The sequence below is a fragment of the Chrysochloris asiatica genome, unplaced genomic scaffold, assembly GCF_000296735.1.
Source record: "Chrysochloris asiatica unplaced genomic scaffold, ChrAsi1.0 scaffold00019, whole genome shotgun sequence".
In the NCBI taxonomy this organism is placed as follows: domain Eukaryota; kingdom Metazoa; phylum Chordata; class Mammalia; order Afrosoricida; family Chrysochloridae; genus Chrysochloris; species Chrysochloris asiatica.
Window position 1 is genome coordinate 10,547,895 of NW_006408537.1, and position 19,538 is coordinate 10,567,432.

A 19,538-nucleotide genomic window follows, 5' to 3' on the forward strand; every position below is an offset into this window, starting at 1 on the left:
CTAAGAAGAAACCCCTGGTTATCTGCTTTTGAATGAAGATCCTATGTAGCACAGATCTACTCTAAAACACATAAACCTGTTATAATCAACTCCAGGGCAACTCATTTGGGTAATTACAATTAAATCATTTGGAAAGAAAATTCCATTTCACTTCTCATCATTCATTCATGAATGTGTATGCTTCACTGAAAATTTACAGTGGAAGGGTTCTCTTAGATATTTTTAAAGGTGTGCTATCTGTAAAACATGAATTTCTGCAACTACTTCCTTTGAGAAACCGGTTTGCTGCCAGAATGATCACAATCTTCTTAGCAGAGACAAAGTATTGTATGAAACCAAGGCCATCTCAGAAGTATGTGAAACCGGGACCTTAGGCATCCCATATTTCCTAAGCTAAGCACTTGAGGCTTTCCGAGTGAATTTATTTGGATCATGTTTATTTGTTGTAATAGGATCTGAAAGTCATTCATAATCTGCTGATTACATTGGCTGATCTTTGTTCCTTCTCCCATCATTGTTTATAGTGTGACACACATGGACAGAAATATTTCCATGCACAGAACAGAGAATTATGTACACATTTTGTGTGGTGAATAGAAAAAAAGATTGCCAAGGGCAAAGTCATTACCAATCTAAAGAATTTCTTTATCTAAAAACAGATTAAACAAAAATACATACTATTGTAAGTGTACCAAAGACTAAACTATTCATCAATTTTTCTCTATGCTGTTAATTTAAATTCTCTCTTTTTTTAATGTACACAAAACACTCAGGAATATATAATCATTTAAACAACCAAAGGGCATATTCTGCACCCCTGCCTCCTAGTCACCAGCCCCTGGCTGCCAGCACTCAGTCTTTCTCTTTCCACAAGTCCAGAGTCCTCAGCTGTTCTATTTTTACATGCCTTCACCTCTGTCTCCATCTCTGGCGTCACTGCTTTTCTGGATAGGGTCCCACATTCTGCTCATGCTCTTCACCCTTGATGGTCTTAGGGTCCTCTGTTTCTGGATTGTAAGATTAACTACTACCTTCTTTTTGTTACAAAACTTCTACCTTTACAATTGTGAAGTCTTTTGAGACAGTAAAACTTTATGATTTTTCATAAATGGAGTGTTCTGAATGTATTCGTCAGTACCTCCTGATTCTGTGGATGTTGATATGTGATCCTTCAATTGCCTTGAATGCCAAAAATATTTGAAGTAATGTCCCATTCACTAACAGAAGAACAACAGGTTATGCAGTAGCCAATCGTCATCTGACTCAATAGCCGTTAACAAGAAGAACAACACAGAGCCTTAGTAGGCTAGTGAATTATGAACTGGACTGCTAACCACAAGGTCAATAGTTGGAATTTGCCAGTCACTCTGCTGGAGAAAGATGATGCTTTTTGCTCCCATAAAGATTTATAACCTTGGCAGCCCTATCCAGGATCACTATGAGTCAGAACTGACTTGGCAACACACACTACTGGTGTGATAACTTTAGGATAAGTACTGGACTTCTAGCCAAAAAGTCAGCAGTTCAATCCTACCAGCCGCTCCTTAGAAACCCTATACAGGGTCGCTATATGTCAGAACCAATTAGATGACACTTAACAATAACAACAACAATTTATTACTCATATCTGAGCAAATTATTAATTCCAAAAAGTCATTTTCATTTTCTAGTAATTTTAACATTGTTAGAAGTTTATGATGATTGGAGGTTCAAGATGGTACAAGCAATGAATCATCTTTTTATATAACAGCACTCTATTATATTTTTAAGTGTTCTGAAGTAAATGAATATGTTGATGTTTTTAAGTGTTGTCCAGTCAATTCAGACTCTTAGTGACCCTGTACAGGGTTTCTGAGGAATAGCCGGTGTGTTTGAACTGCCGACCTTGTGGTTCACAATCTAGTGCTGATCCTACAGCACCACATGATGTCCATATGGAAAATGTTGTTGTTGTTGTTGTTAATGCTGTTGAGTTGGTTCCAACACATAGCAACCCTGTAATAGGGTTTCTGAGAAGCAGCTTGTGAGCTTGAACCACTGACCTTGAGGTTGAAACCGACTTTAAAATCCAGCATTAACCCACAGCACCACACCAGGACTCCATATGAAAAACAGTGTTGATCATATTGCTTTTCTTCCTAGAAAAATTGTTCAGCTGGATTTTATAAAATAAAAACATTATAGAAGGTTTGGGGTAGCTCGACCAGCTTTTTCTTCACTTAGTTTTGCATGCATACACACTTAGTGAGATAATTCTATACGAGTTCACATGAAGTTGCATAGGCAACTGCTGTGTCATTGCCTGTATACCTTCGTGTCCCTAATCTTAATAACTGTTTGCTTATTTTCAAACATATTAAAGAAGTCCATTTGTGAATTCAGTAAAAACTCCATTATGGAATTTAGGACTCCTGGTATGGTGCTGTAGGATCAGAACTGGACTGTGAACCACAAGACCCGCAGTTCAAACCCACCAACTGCTTTTTGGAAACCCTATATAGTGTCAGAACTGACTCAATGCCACTCAGTCATGTAACACCACCATTGTGCAATTAAAGTAACTCTAGCAGTGTAAAGGGCTATAAGCTGGGTTACTAACTGCAAAGTCAGCGGTTCAAATCTCCCAGCAGCTCCAAAGGAGAAAGATGAGACTTTCTGCTTCTGTAAAGATTTACAGTCTCAGAAACCCTAACAGGGTCTCTGTGAATCAGAAGTGACTCCACAGCACACAACCACTACCACCACCACCACCATTATGCAATTTATTAACCATAGTCCTGGTCCATCCAACTGCAAGGGAAACAAAGCAGTTTGGGTAAAATAAACAACTAATACATATGCATGTGACAATTTGTTATGGAACTGACCTGTCCTTTAAAGTGTTTTATCTAAGCAAATGTTTCAGGCCTGTGAGTTCTACTCCTTTAAGGAAATTCTCCCAAATAAAATTGTAACTTTTTTACCTTCACTGATGGTACCAACACCTAGCAGCCTATTCTGCCCCCTTTTAAACAAGTTTACATAAATCAATAATTAAATGTATTCAAACAATGTTGTTGTTGTTGTTAAGTGCCGTCGAGTCGGTTCCGACCCATAGCGACCCTGTACAGGGTTTCCGAGGGTGTAAATCCTTACGATAGAAGAACTAAAATCTTTAGGGACAAACTAAAGCCCCCCTAAAATGAAACCTACTGCCCTTGAGTCGATTCCGCCTCCTAGGGATCATATAGGACAGAGTAGAATTGCCCCCTTAGCTTCTAAGTCTGCAAATCTTTACAGAAGCAGAGAGACACATCCTTCTCATGCAGACTGACAGGTAAACTTGAACTGCCAATCTCTCAAGTACCAGCTGAGCACGTAACTATTATGTCACCAGAGCTCTTTATTTAGTGTTGATCAACACTATAGTCTTTGGGTTTGTTTTCCAATGTCAAATTTATCTAAGGAAACTTGTCCAGAACATCAATGCAGTTGGAGTCAATTATATGGAAAACACTTAGTAGGATTTGTAATTTTATCACTTCCTGTCTTTGCTGTTTCTATCCACATCTATGTTCTAATGTTGAATGCTATTTAGCTGACCCTGGACTCCTAGATGCTCTATTGAAATAATTTCTTTACACTCTTTTCTGTGGTTTGTTGTTGTTGTTAAGTGCTGTCAAGTTAGTTTTGACCCATAGCAACCTTGTATAGAGTTTCTGAGGAGCGGCTGGTGAGCTTGAACTGCCACCCTTGCAGTTCAAACTGACCTTGCAGTCCAGTGCACTAACCCACAGAGCCACAAGAACTCCTTTTCTGTCATGATTCCCCATTAGTTCTTAACGTAAAGTTGGCATGACTGTATAGTAATCAAGGTGTTGGTTTTTGATATGTCAAGAGTTCATATATATTATTAAGAAACAGACATTACATTAGAAACTTAACAACATTTAAAGAAAAAACAATTTTCAGGAAATTAAAAACTTTTAAAATTAGTTCAGTATGATTAGCCTTAAATAAATGCTAGGAAGCTCATTGCTCTGTCTTGTACTTTTGGTTTTTCTTCTGCTGCTGCTATTGCTTCTCTGCAGTCTTGCCATCTCTGGGGCCATAGCGTTGTTGCAGGAGGTTCAGTACAGGGATCTCTAAGTCGGGGTCTTCTTTATCCACCCACATCTTACAGAGATCATTTTAAAACTAGCTCAATGGCAAAACTGACTATTCACTGTTGCATGGTCCATCCCACAAGAGTGCCATGTACCAATTTAGGTAGTTAACAAGCTATCTAATATCCATTGTGGACCACAAGCACTTCACATTTACATAGTCCTATGGAGTCCTGTACCAACTCATGTTGTTGTTGTTATGTACCATGGAGTTGGTTCTGACTCATAGTGACCCTATACAGGGATTCTGAGACTGTAAATCTTGACGGGGGCAGAAAACCTCATCTCTCATCAATGGGCTCAAGTGTGGCAAGATTAGTGAGGTTGGCCCAGGACCACACAGTGTTTCGTTCTGCTGTGCATAAGGTCACTATGAGTCGGTACCAACTCGATGGCACCTAACAACAACAAATGGAGCCCAGTAAAGATTCACAGCCTCGGAAACCCTGTACAGGGTCGCTATGAGTCGAAACTGACTCCACGGCACATAACCACCACCAAACACATGGAGTCTTGGTGTGGCATTGTAGGATAAACACTGGACTGCTAACCACAAGATTGGCACTTCAGAACAACTAGCAAATCCTTGGTAACCTTATACAAGGCCACTATGAGTTGGTACTGATTTGACAGCGCTTAACAAAAACAACCCAAACACTTAGCAGAAATTACAAAGTCTGTGACTAGAAGATATATATGAAGTAGTTCATTGCATTGCAGGAAACACTGGGAAGGGGCATCAGACAACAGCAGTGATATCCCTCGTCCCACGTCCCTGCCTGAATCCAGCCTGAAGCTCTGCCAGTTCCCTGTCAATGTTCTTCTGTTGATGGTATTAAATTATCTTCATCAAAATTTTACTTACATGCAATATTAATGATATTATCTGATGATATCTGCATTTTGTTGGGTCACCTCTGTGGAATGGGCACAAATATGGATGTCTTCAAATCACTTGGCCAGGTAGCTATCTTCCAATCTCTTGGCATAGGTGACTGAGTGTCTCCAGTACTCCCTCAGTTTGTTGAAAGATTTCAATTTATTCCATCAAATCCTGAATCCTTGTTTTGCCAATGCCTCAAGGTGACTTGGACATCTTCCTTCAGTATTATTGGCTCTTGATCATATGCCACCTCTTAAAATGGGTTGAGCATTGACCATTTCTTTTTAGTAAAATGACTCTTTGCATTCCATCCATCTTCTTTTGATGGATGGAATTGCGTATTCGTTCATGTTGTTGCTGTTGTTAAGTACTGTCGAGTTGGTTCTGGCTAATAACAACCTGTATAGGGTTTCTGAGGAGGGATTGTTAAGCTTGAACCGCCAACTTTCAGGTTCAAAATGACTGCAGTCCAGCACATTAACCTACCGCACGACACCAGAACTGCAGTATTGCAAGTGGAGGCTTAAATTTTTTAAGCTTGATAAATGCTGAATGTGTTTTTACCTTTTGACTTTCTAACTCCAGGTCTTTGCACATTTCATTATAATATTTGACTTTGTCTTCTCGAGTTGACCTTTAAATTTTTCTGTTCAGCTCTTTTACCTCCTCATTTCTTCCATTTGCTTTAGCATCTTTACATTGGCAAGCAAGTTCTAGTCTCTTCTGACATCCACTTTGGTCTTTTCTTTCTTCCTTGTCTTCTAAATGTATGTCTTCTTTCTTCCTGTATGGTGCTCTTGATGTTCTCCCATAACTCTTCTGTTTTGGGTCATTAGTTACTGATTCATCAAATCTGTTCTTGAGATGATCCTTAAATTCAGGTTATAGATATTCAAGATCATATTTTAGCTCTTGTAGATTGTAATTTTCCTCAGCTTCAGGCTGACCTTGAATGTGAGCAATGGATAGTCTCTTCCACAGTCTGCCTCTGGTTCGGTTTTGGCTGATGACATGGAGCTTTTCCACCATCCCTTTCAACAGATGTAGTCAATTTGATTCCTGTATATTCTATACGGTGAGGTCTATATGTATGTTGTTGTTGTTAAGTGCCGTCGAGTCGGTTCCGACCCATAGCGACCCTGTACAGGGTTTCCAAGGGTGTAAATCTTTACGGGAGTAGAAAGCCTCATCTTTCTCCCGCGGAGCGGCTGGTAGTTTCGAACTGCTAACCTTAAGGTTCGCAGCCCGATTCGTAACCACTACGCTACAACAGTCCTTTATGCTGTTTTAAATAAACAAATCATTGGTCTTGCAAATTCTAGTATGCAAACTTCAACATTGTTTCTTTCAGCAAGGCCCTATTTTCCAAGTGCTGATCATTTTTCTTTGTTTCCAACCTTTGTATTCCAATCACCAGTAATTATCAATACATTTTCATTGCATGTTTGATCAGTTTCAGACCGAAGAAGTTGATAGAATTCTTCAGTATCATCATCACTGGCTTTAGTGGTTGGTTTATAAATTTGAATAATGGTGATATTAACTGGTCTTCATTGTAGGCATATGGATGTTATCCTGTCACAGACAGCATTGCATTTCAAGATTGATCTTGAAATGTTCTTGTTGATGATGACTGGGACATCATTTCCTCTTCAATTTGTCATTCCCAGTATAAATCATGTTATTATCAGCTACAAAATGGCCAATACCGGTCCATTTCAGCTCACTAATGCCTAGAATATTGATGCTTATGCATTCCATTTCATTTTTGACAACTTCTAATTTTCCTAGATTCATACTTTAAATGTTCTATGTTTAGATTATTAATGAATGTTTACAGCTGTTTCCCTTTTTTTTCATTGTTCCCCATTCAACAAATTAAGGTCCTGAAAGCTTTACTCCATTTACATCGTTATGGTCAACTCTACTTTAAGGAGGCAACCCTTCCCCAGTCATATTTGAGTGCCTTCCAACCCAAGGGGCTCATCTTCCAGCACTATATCTGGAAACATTCTGTTCTCTTCATTATATTTCAATAATCAATATTCTGGAGCTGAGAGTGTTTCACTGCTATTCATTAGGTTTTCAGAGACTAAATATTCAGAAGTTGTCTGTCTCCTCGTCTTCATAATCTGTCTTAGTCTGAAAGTTCAGATGAAACCTGTCCACCATGGGTGACCCTACTGGTATTTAAAATACCAGTGGCATAGTTTCCAGAATCACAGCAACACACAGCCATCCCAGTATGACAAACTGACAGAAGAGTGGTAGAACTAACACTTAAAGCTAACCTTGTCTACTTTCTGGGCTTGTGTGGCTTTTAGTATTACTTTATGCAGTTGATTTATAATTCTATATCTAAATCCTTGACTCGCCTTCTTACCTTTAAACCAACCAAGCCTCTTTGTAAATGAAAAATGATGCTTATAATGGGATTGTATGTCACCCACTCTCAGAGAGAATGTCATAGCAGAGTGGGGTGAGTGAGCACTTCCTTTTCCTAGGAAGAAAAGTCAGAAGCCTACAGTTTGTAGTAACAAAAGAATCAATATAATGAATATGATCCCAAAAATATTCTTTGGGGGATTTATGGCCTATTGTTCATTGGTTGCTGTGACTCATAACTAACTCCACACCACTTAACAACAACAATAGCCATGGAACAGTTCCAACAGAACAATAAATTTAAAGAAAATGTGATTGGATGAATGTCACAGTATATTAGATAATGTCTAAAAGAGAAAGGAGTACTGGTGTGGTGCTGTGGGTTAATGTGCTGGACTGCAAAGTCATGTGAACCAGAAGGTTGCCTGTTCAAGCTCACCATTCGCTCCTTGGAAACCCTATACACGTCGCTGTGGGTCAAAACCGACTGAATGGCATTCAACAACCACAACAACATTAGAGAAAGGAATCAACTCAAAGGCACTTAACAACAACAGTTAGTGAAAGGATGTCTGGTGAGGTACTGTAGATAAACACTAGACTACTAACTACATGGTTAATGGTTTAAGTCCATCAGTCACTCCTTGGAACCTCTATACAGGGTCAGTATGAATTGGAGCTGACTCCATGGCACCTAACAACAATTACAGAAAGAGGAATCCTAGTTGTGCAGTAGGATAAGCACTGGACTGCTAACAGCAAGGTTGATAGTTCAAACCCACCAGTCACTGGACAGGAGAAAAAGGAGGTTTTCTCTTCCTGTAAAGATTCATAGCTTCTGAAATCCTATATAGGGTCATTCAGTCAGAATCAACTGGTTGGCTGTGGATTTGGTTTGATATTAGAGAAAGAATGAATTAAATTCCCACACCATTACATAATTCTTCTAAAGGATATATTTCCTCTTGCAGCAAGTACTTTGAGACTGCTGAACATCATCAGATCACCTTACTTGTGTGTTTATGAATTAAAACTTTTACTTTCTAGAATATTTAATTTTTTTATGTCTGCGTTTCACAAAAGCACAGCTACGTTAAAAATCCTACTCTGATTTTGCCTATCTCTCTACTGCTTGAAGTGATATCTACTTTTGTCTTTCCTTTCTTTCTTGTCTTTTTAATGACCTTGTACTTCATGTAAAACGCTCTTGGTGTCATTCCACAAGTGAACTTTTGTTATTAGTGTTCAATGATGCAAATCTATTCTTGAGATGGTTCTCTTTTACTTGTTTTAATTTTCTTTAGCTTCAACTGACCTTTCAGATGAGCAACTGAGCTTGTTTGGGCTGATGATTTTGAGGTTCATTGTTTCTCTCCACAGGTACAGTAGAATTGATTCCTGTGTATTCCATACGGTAAAGTTCACATGTGTAGCCAGAATCTATGTTGTGGAAAAAAATTATTTTGCAAAATTCCATCATGTCATTTCTGGAGCCATTTCTATCACCAAGACCATATTTTTCAACTAGTGATCATTCCTTTTTATTTCCAACTTTTGCATTCCAACCAGTAATTATCAATGCATCTTGGTTGCATGTTTGATCAATTTCAGACTGAAGATGGTAGAAATTTTTGGTTTCATCAGCATTGGCTTTCGTGGTCATATTAGCTGGTCTTCCTTGTAGGTGTATAGTTATTATCCTATTACAGCCAGCATTGTGCTTCAAAGAGATCTTGAAATGTCCCGTGAATGGAACACCATTCCTCTTTAATTTGTCATCTTCAACACATCAAATCATATGGCTGCCTGATTCAAATTACCAGTTCACCTCAGCTCACTAAAGCCTAATATATAAATGCTCATGTGTTCCACTTCATTTTAAATGGCTTCAAATTTCTATAGATTCATACTTCATATATTCCATGTTCTGATTACTAATGGATGTTTGCAGTTGTTTCTTCTCATTTTAAGTCATACACTATCAGCAAATGAAGATTTCCAAAGCCTTCCAACCTGAGGGCTCATCTTCCTGAGCTTCATCAGACAATGTTTCCCTGATTTTCATAAGGTTTTCAATGTTCTGTTTTCATAAGACTAACCTTTGAAAAGTGATCCACTGGCTCCTTCTTTCTAGTCTGTATGAATCTGAAAGCTCCACTGAAACTTGTCCATCATGGGTGACCCAGCTGGCATTTGAAAACTGGTGCCATAACTTCCAACATCACCTCACAAACAAGACAACACAGTACAACAAATTGACAGATGGGTGGTAGGACCCTAGAAGACTGCTAAGTGCAGGTTCCACCGTTCAAAACAACTACCCACTCCTCAGAAACCCTACCTAGGGTCTCTATGAGTTGAAACAGACTCCATGACATTTAACAATAACAACAATATATCTATAGGTCATGCTAATGCTACTGGTCTGGAAACTACACTTTGAGAACCCCTGGTTAGTGATGGAGATTGATGGCAATCAAATATCTGGAAATATTAGCATATGCTGTTGTTGTTCCTAAATGTTGTTGAGTCTGTTCCAACTCATAGCAACCTTATATTTAGTTTCTGAGGAGCAGCTGGTGGGCTTGAACTAACTTTGTGATTAGCAGCAGTCCAGTGCTTATCCAAGAGCATCACACTAGGACTCCATTAGTATATGAGGCCAGATTAATTACAGCAAACCTGACTTCATATAAAAAAATAATGAGCTACTTTTATGTTTACATGTACATATGTTATTGTACGTGTTAGGTGCACATGTACATATGTTATTGTACATGTTAGGTGCCTTTGAGTTGGTTCCAACTCATAGAGACCATTTGTAGGGTTTCTGAGGTTGTGACTATCTTATAGGAGTAGAAAGACTCATCTGGTTCCCTCTGAACAGCTGGTTTGTTGCTTGAACTGTTGACCTTGTGGTTAGCAGTCTAGTTCGTAGCCTACAGTGCCACCAGTAGCCCTTCTTGTAAGCTGTTTTTCATTAACATAAACAATGATTCTCAAAATTTAGCCTTAATCAGAATGACCTGTACTTAAAGATGCATTTATTCAATTATTTTGTTCTTTATTTATAAAGACCTGTGATATTACCAAGGGGCTCTGGTAGCATAGTGGTTACCAATCAGGCTGCTAACCTCAGGGTCAGCAGTTCGAAACTACCAGCTGTTTGGTGGGAGAAAGATGAGGCTTTCTGTTCTTGTAAAGATTTACAGTCTCGGAACCGACTCCACAGCACATAACAACAATGATATTACCAAGGTCATTTGGGACTACTCTGATATAAAGTGTTGGGTTGAGTCAAGAAAGGGAAGACTGAAGCTAAACAAAACATTTTCTAAAATCACTTAACTTCTGTATTATGGTTTTAATTGTGGTCCCCCACAAAATAAATCCTTCTACCTGAATAGCGAAGGAGCTCTGGTAGCATAGTGGTTACGAATCGGGATGAGAACCTAAGGTCAACGGTTCGAAACTACCAGCCACTCTGCAGGAGAAAGATGAGGCTTTCTACTCCCATAAAGATTTACACCTTCGGAAACCCTGTACAGGGTCGCTATGGGTCAGAAACGACTCGACAGCACTTAACAACAACAACAACAGCAGCAACAACCTGAATAGCATAGTGGATATGAATTGGGCTGCAAACCTCAAGGTCAGCAGTTTGAAACTACCAGCTGTTACGTGGGTGAAAGATGAGGCTTTCTGCTCCCGTAAAGATTTACAGCCTCGGAAACCCTGTACAGGATTGCTGTGAGTCAGAACCAACTCCATGGCATGTAACCACTTCTGCCACCTGTATTTAAGTGAAGAATACTTAAAATATTTACTGGTGAAGATCAAAGAGCACAGCCTTCAGTATGGATTGCATCTCAAAGTAAAGAAAACAAAAATCTTCACCACTGGACCAAAAAACAGTATTTTTATCAATGGAGAAATTATTGAAGTTGTCAAGGACTTCATTCTTCTTGGATCAACTATCAACACTCATGGAAGCAGCAGACAAAAAAATCAAGCAATGTATTGCATTAGGCAAATCTGCTTCACAAGACCTTTTTAAAGTGTTGAAGAGCAAAGATGTCAGCTTGAAGACTAAGGTGCGCCTGACCCAAGCCATGGTATTTTTAATAATCTCATATGCATGTGAAAGCTGGACAGTGAATAAAGAAAACCATAGATGAATTGATGCATTTGATTTGTGGTGTTGGTGGAGAATATTGAAAGTGTTATGAGCAGCCAAAAGAACCGACAGATCTGTGTTGGAAAAAGTGCAGCCAGAGTGCTCCTTGGAGGCCAGGATGGCCAAACTTCATCTCTCATACTTCGGGCATATTGTCAAGAGAGACCTGTCTCTGGAGAAGGATCTCATGTTTGGTAGTGTGGAGGGTCAGCTAAAAAGAGAAAGACCCCCAGAGAGATGGATTGGCAAAGTGGAAGCATCAATGGGTTCAAGCGTGGTAATGATAGTGAGGTTGGCCCAGGATCGGGCAGTGTTTCATTCTGCTGTGCATAAGGTAGCTATGAATTGGTACCGACTCAATGGCACCTAACAACAACAACAACACCTGTATTTATGGAGTACTGGTGTGGAGCGGTGGATTAATGCATCAGACCACAAAGTAATTTGAAATGCAAGATCAGTGGTTCAAACTCATCAGCTGCTCCTTAGAAACCCTATAAAAGGTCACTATAGGTCAGAATCGACTTGACGGCACTTAACAAAAACCTGTATTTATGAGGTCCTCAGGTGGTGCTGTGGGTTAATGCTGCTTTACTGGAAAGTCAGTTTGAACCTCAAGGTTGGCAGTTCAACCTCATCAGCTGATCCTTGAAAATCCTATACAGGGTCGCTGGAGGTCAGAAACGACTGGAGGACACTTAACAATGACAACAACCTCTGTTTATAATCCTATTTGGGAATAAGTCTTTTGTTATGTTAACAAGATATGATATGTGTAGGGTGTGTTTTTGATATATAAAAGAAATTGAAGAAGGAAACTAGCAAGCATAGAGGATCAGAGGTATGCCCAGGCAGAGAAGCACAAAGAAACAAAGACGTTCCCCAGATTTAACATATATATAAAAAAAGCTTTCTCCAAGAGTCGGAAGCCTGATTTAACTTCTAGCCGCCTGTTATTGTTGTTTTTAAGTGCCGTTGAGTCGGTTCCGACTCCTAGCAACCTGTATAGGGTTTCTGAAGAGCAGCTGGTGACTTTGAACCATAGACTTAGCTCAAACTAACTTTGCAGTCCAGCGCATTAACCCACAGCAGCACACCAGGTAAACTGTAAGTAAATAAATGTTTGTTAAGGCCAGATACTTGTTGTGTTCCTGTTATTGTTGTTAAGTGCTGTCATGTGGTTTCCAGTTCATAGTGATCCTGAGAAGCGGCTGGTGGATTTGAACTGCTGAACTTGCAATTAGCAGTCCAGTGCTTATCCTACTGTGCCACACCAGGGCTCCAATCTCATTTTGTTGTTGTTGTGAAGTGCTTGTTGAATCGATTCCGACCTGTAGCTACACTGTATAGAGTTTCCAAGGAGAGACTGGTGAGCTTGAACGTCCAACCTTGCAGAGCTCCTTAGACATGTAAAAATCAGAAGAACAAACAAAAAAGAGAATCAGCTTATATAAGAGAAATTGCATTTTTTCAGCTAATGACTTAAGGAGCTCTGGTAGCTTAGTGGTTACGAATCCGGCTGTGAGCCTCAAGGTCAGCAGTTTGAAACTACCAGCGGGTCCGCGGGAGAAAGATGAGGCGGTCTGCTCCCGTAAAGATTTACAGCCTCGGAAACCCTGTGTAGGGTCACTATGAGTCGGAACCGACTCCACGGCACTTAACAACAACAACAACAATGAGTTAATAAATGTAAGTCTCCCAACAAAATATCCTAACAGAGGGCTAGGTTCTTTTGGTTCTCTAATGAACAACTTCTCCTTGTCCACAGCCACATTCTTCTTGCCATTGCCACTTCAAGGACACTTTAGTAGATAAAAGGGGATCATAAACAGAGGGGCCTTGTTTTATCTGGGAGGTGGGGCAGGGGATTCTTACAGATTTTAACAATCGCTCGTGAAAAGGGAACAATACTTTGACATAAAAAGACAAGAAGTTACTGACAATGCTAGTTAAGTGCTCACTAGATCAAGATCAATAACTGACTGTTTGAAATACAGAGCGATTACTGGAGGAGTAGCAATGTGAGACAAAATAAGGAAACTGTATATATACATTGGAAAAATAGACCTAGGAGAGATATCCGGCACATTTAACTGTACAAGTTATGCTCAAATGTACTGAGACCAATAAATGTAACACCACCCTTCTGATACGTGGCAAGGAATACCAGGGTTTTAAGATTTATTTTATATTTTTAGCAATGTCAGTTGAAAACGACTCAGAAATATAAATATACAGACAACATGAAACATTTCCAATGTAGTATTTATATTAGGGAAAAATAGCCACAATGAAATAAACACGATCTGTTCTCTGAGTAGTCACGTATTTTTAAATGAATCAGAAGTAGTGCCAAAAATGGATATTTTCATTTTACTATCTCAGAAAATGATACATGGGATTTCCAACAACACCATCAAGGTGATTATGGCAGTGATAAATTAGACTTGATTGAGATTTGAGTGTTTCAAATGATATTTTACAAACACCATTTTTGCTGAACTAAATTGTCATTGGGTAATATTTTTCTTCTGTCTTTTTATCTCTCAGTTTGGAGCAAATATATGAAAGCAAAGCACAAATAATCATTGGGCAAGGTCAGGGTTTAAATCAGGGTGTAAATCTCAGAGGATTTCATATCCAATATTATTTTTTTGCTGTTGACATCAGGGGAAAAGATTAAGATATCTACTTTCAGTTTACAAGAATCTGTTGCCCACGGTTTATACTGAAAACTCAGAGAGTGGTGCTATTGTCTCAGAAGACAAAAAAAATACATATATTTTTAAAAGAAGTTATTGAAATGCTACTGAACATTAGAAATATAGCCATGTATGTTTCTGTCTTGTAGTAGTGACAATAACGAGCATACAGACAGTGTCCTTTTCCCCACATACCTGTTAAGTACCACTAATATTAGTAAATGCTTAATGACATTCAAAACATAGTATAAAAAATGTACACATACGAGGGGGCTTCAAATACATCGTGGAAAAATGCAATAAAAAATGGATTTTTCCAAAAAAGTTTTGAAGCACTCTCATATAAATAAGATTTCATAGATTATTAGAACTGGGGAAAAAAATCAGAGATTATCTAAAATGATGTGGTATCAAAAGTATGTACTTTATATCATGACAAATTCAGTTTCCAGTTTTGATTCCATCACTTATTGGTCATGTGCCTTTGGAGTAAGACATGGCTCCTTTAGTTATAATATTAGAGTCTTCTGTTTTAATTAAAACAAAAAGCAAAAAACCTTTTGGTTGTAATTTGAGAAAAAGTTTTCAGAGAAAATACAATTCTTTAAATTAATTGTCCTTAAATTGATTTTCTCCCACTACTGAATTCGAGACGCGAACTTGGGTGCAGGTAACATATGAGAGACATGATTTCAGTATGCAAGAGCAAAGGAGCAGGGAAAACGACACCAACAGTAGGCACGTAGCTTCATTACTGAATTTGCTATTCTAGGAAACAGGGTCTCAGTTCCATCAGGACTGCAAAAGTTCACCATGTATCCTAGAAGTGCTACCCGCAAGGACAGGAAACTGTAGCATTTGCCTCTCTCTCACCCTCTCTCACTATTGTAAATGATCCCCTATTTTACGCTTTTGAACCTCAGCTATCACACGATGACAGATTATACAGGGGTCACTAAGAAGGATTTAGGACGAATATAACTGTGGAGAACTAAGCAAGGTCTAGTGCTTGGAAAGGAAGGTATTATAAATGTATTTTCTATTTAGTGTGTCTTTTGACTAACGTAATTTAATCAGACATGAGCTTCACTTCTGGGGTGCTTCATTTCCTTCAGCCACACAATCACACGGAGTAGAAAATCCTTGCAGTTCCAACACACTGGAGAAAAGGTGAAAATCCTGTATCATTGACCTAGATTCAACCCTTCTGTTTTAGATCTTCTTTCTGCCCTGCTGGTGCAGCTATTAAGTGGTTGGATGCAAACTTGACAGTCCAGTGTTTCTAACCCAACAGTCACTCCTGAGAAGGAAAATGTGGCAGTCTGCTTTCCTAACAATTTGCAATCTTGGAAATCCTATAAGGAAGTTCTTCTTCATTCTACAGTACTACTATGGGTTAGAAATGGCTCTTTGGCAATGGGTTTAATTTTTTATTCCTAATGGGCTTCATGTTTATTTATGCACATATTTTGGACTCCTGTGTCTTCTCTTGCTACTTCGAGGTAACATCTGCCTCAATAGTTGGTTTCTGTTTAATGTTGCAAGTCTATCTAGAAGTTGACCTTAAGATTTTGGTAAAAATACTTCAATTCCTTTATTTGTGATATTGGTATAAAATATATATTCCACAAGATTGTAGTGAAGGGAGTGCATGAAAGTGTTTTATAAAGTGTCTTGATTATAAACTAAAAATTCTGTATTAGTTAAGGTTTGATTAACCCCTCCCTGTAAGATTTTGTGAATGCAAAAACAGTATAACTATATTTCTCATGGATATAACCTACTAGGTCATAGAGAAAGTGTCCAGGGATGATGTTGTTTTAAGTAAGGACTTTTACCTTCAACCTCTGTGTTTATAAATAATCATAGGGGATGTACCAGATATGTGTTTTAGTCCTTTCTCATGAGTATAACTATTAAAGCTTCAGGAGCTGAAGGGAAGTTTCTGAAACCCTAGTGACAGATTGTGGGGTGTCAAGACCAGGAAAGCCTAAACAATCCCATTTGAATTGAAACCAATAGCATACAAAAACTGCTCCTATACAGCTCCATTCCTTCCTCTACACTGTTGTCATAAATTATATCTTTATATATTTTGTGACAAATTCACAGCTTTATATTTATAATTATTTTTATGTATTTGTGATTTAAATCATGTTGTTAAGTGGTCAAGTCCCATTGAGTTGGTTCAGACCCATAGTGACCTTGTATATGGTTTTCAAGGAGCAGCTGGTGAATTTGAACCACTAACCTTGCAGTTCAAGCTGACCTTGCGGTCCAGTGTCTATCCTATAGTACCTCATTATTACTGTTGTTGTTAAGACGGTTCTGACTCATAGCTACCCTGTATAGGGTACACAAGGAACAGCTTGTGGGTTTAAACTGCTGACCTTGTGGTTTGCAATCCAGTGCTGAGCCAACAGCACCACACCAAGAGTCTTTAAATCAGGAAGGGAATGAAAAGTTTATGTCACATAGTTTTATCTGCTTGTATTCCTTATTATTTTGCAAATTTTCTAGACATTGTACTTTATGAAATTTTATAGAAAATGTATGGCTTTGGCAAAAAATATAGTCCTACAAAGAAAGTTTAGTTTAGCTTTTTTTTGGGGGGGGGGGAGAGCAAGTAAGGTTAGGGATATTAGAGATTCCAGAACATATGAAAGCACCTTAGTTTACTTAGGAGAAATACAATTTAAGGCTGAACGGCTATCACTATGTGGGCTGACCCATTTCTGCTTCACCCTAATTCCTTATGTGTGGCCCTTTATAAATCCCATGATAAGTTAAAAGTGTTTATTAAGGTATCACCTCTTAGGCATTCTATAAATTTCAATCCCCCTTCTCTCATACTCACAAGTCCTTTGAAATTTCAGCTCAACTTCTCATATATTAAGCATACTATTAGCCACAATTGATGCTCATGGAAGCAGTAATTAAGGAATCCAACAGTATATTGCATTGAGCAAATCTGGTGCAAAATACCTCTTAAAAGCATCGCAAAGCAAAAATGTCACGTGCCTGACATAAGCTATGGTATTTTCAATTGTCTCATATGCATGTGAAAGCTGACAATGAATAAGGATTATCACTGAAAAATATTGATCATTTGAATTGTGCTGTTGTAGGAAGAATATTTAAAGTATCGTGGACTGCCAAAAGAAGAAACAAATATGTCTTGGAAGAAGTACATCCAGAATGCTCCTTTGGCCATGTCAGGAGGGAGCAGTCCCTGACACGGGACACTATGTTTGGTAAAATAGAGCATCATCAAAGGAGAGGAAGACTCCAAGATGGATTGACATAGTGGCTGCAGAAATGAGCTCAAGCATAGCAACAATTGTGAGACTGACTCAGGACTTCTCAGTGTTTGTACACAATTAGCATTGGTGGTGGTAATGTGCCCTGGAGTCAGTTCCGACTCATAGTGACCCTGTACAAGGTTTCCGAGGCTGTAAATCTTTACCGGAGCAGAAAACCTCATCTTTCTCTCATGGGACAGCTGGTAGTTTTGAACTGCTGACCTTGAGGTTAGCAGCCCGACTCATAATGACTACACTATCAGAACTTACAATTAGCATTAGCAAACACACCTATTTTTTAAAAAAGAGACTTTAAATGTTAGTCTCATCATATGTCTGTTCTTTCCTATGTGGGTAAATGTCCCATGCCTTCAAACATGTTCTTTTTCATACATTTTCTACCTTTCTAACTATTTTCAGCAGAGGATTTTTCTTACACACTTAGTCTGTGATTGCTAGAATGGGAATCTTCATGTTAAATTTAAAATAAAATATTAGACTTCAAGGAAATGATTGTTCTTAAGTGTTTTTTTATTTAACTATACTGGATGCCAAAGGAATTCTTATTGTTGAACTTGTCTGCTGTGGTAGGGGCCCTGGTGGTACAATGGATAAAGTGCTCAGCTGCTAACTGAAAGGTTTGAACCCACCAGCTGCTCTATGGGAGAAAGATGTGGCAGTCCACTGCTATAAGAATGTCCACATAGGAAAGCTATGGGCCAGTGCTGCTCCATCCTACAGGGTCACTATGAGTTGGGATGAACTTGACTGCAGTGGGTCTGGGTTTGGGAGTTTTCTGCTGTGAGTTCCTTCCATGTGATATTTTGAGAACTATAGTGATGCATTTTGAAGGAAAGAAACAAGAGAAAGAGAATAAGAGGGAAAGAAAAGAGGAAATGTAGAGGGAACAGCAATAATTTTCTCTTCAAAATTCATTTAAAAAAATCACATTCCTTAACTTATCCACTAACTAGTTGATGTGAAATCTAATCCTTGTCATTCTTATTTTGTCCCTCCTTAGTATGGTATAAGGCTCTAGGCCAAATCTGTCCTAGAAAACTTTTTGTGATAAGGGAAAATTATATTATTGCTGTTCAGTAGCTACATTAGCCACAAGTGGCTATTGTGGCTTCATGGTTTAGTGTGACTGAGGAGCCAAATGATTGATTCTATTTAACTGTAATTCACTTAAATTCAAATTTTAATAGTTACATGTGGCTAGTGGCTACCATGCTAGACTAAATCTACTTTATCTTTTGGTCTAGTTCAGGTGATCCATTTACAAATGTGTTTCTCTGGAGATAGTATACAGTTTCTTCTCATCTATATTTAATACAGGGTCTTTTCCATAATTCTAAAATGTGGTGCTTAGTGCCAGACACCAACACTCTTACATTGTTTGAAGGTTCTGCCACTTTTGGAGTGCCACAAGAAAGTGGGGGCACTAAACATAACTTGATGAAGATCAAAGACCACAGCCTTTGACATGGGTCTCACCTCAATGTAAAGAAAACAAAAATCCTCACCATTAGACCAATAAATAACATCATGATAAATGGAGAAAAGACTGAAATTGTCAAATACTTTATTTTGCTCAGCTCGACCATGGAAGCAGCAGTCAAGAAATCACATGTCGTAGTTCATTAGGCAAATATGCACAAGACCTCTTCAACATGTTCAAGAGCAAAGCTGTCAATTTGAGGACTAAATTGTACCTGACACAAGCCATGGTATTTTCAATAACCTCATATGCATGTGAAAGTTGGACAATGAATAAATAACACCATAGACTAACCGATGCATTTGAATTATGGTGTTGGAGCAGAATATTAAAAGTACTATTGACCACAAAAAATACAAACAAATCTGTGTTGGAAGAAGTACAGCCAGAATGCTCCTTTAAAGCCAGGATGTCCAGACTTTGTCTCTCATACTTTGTACATA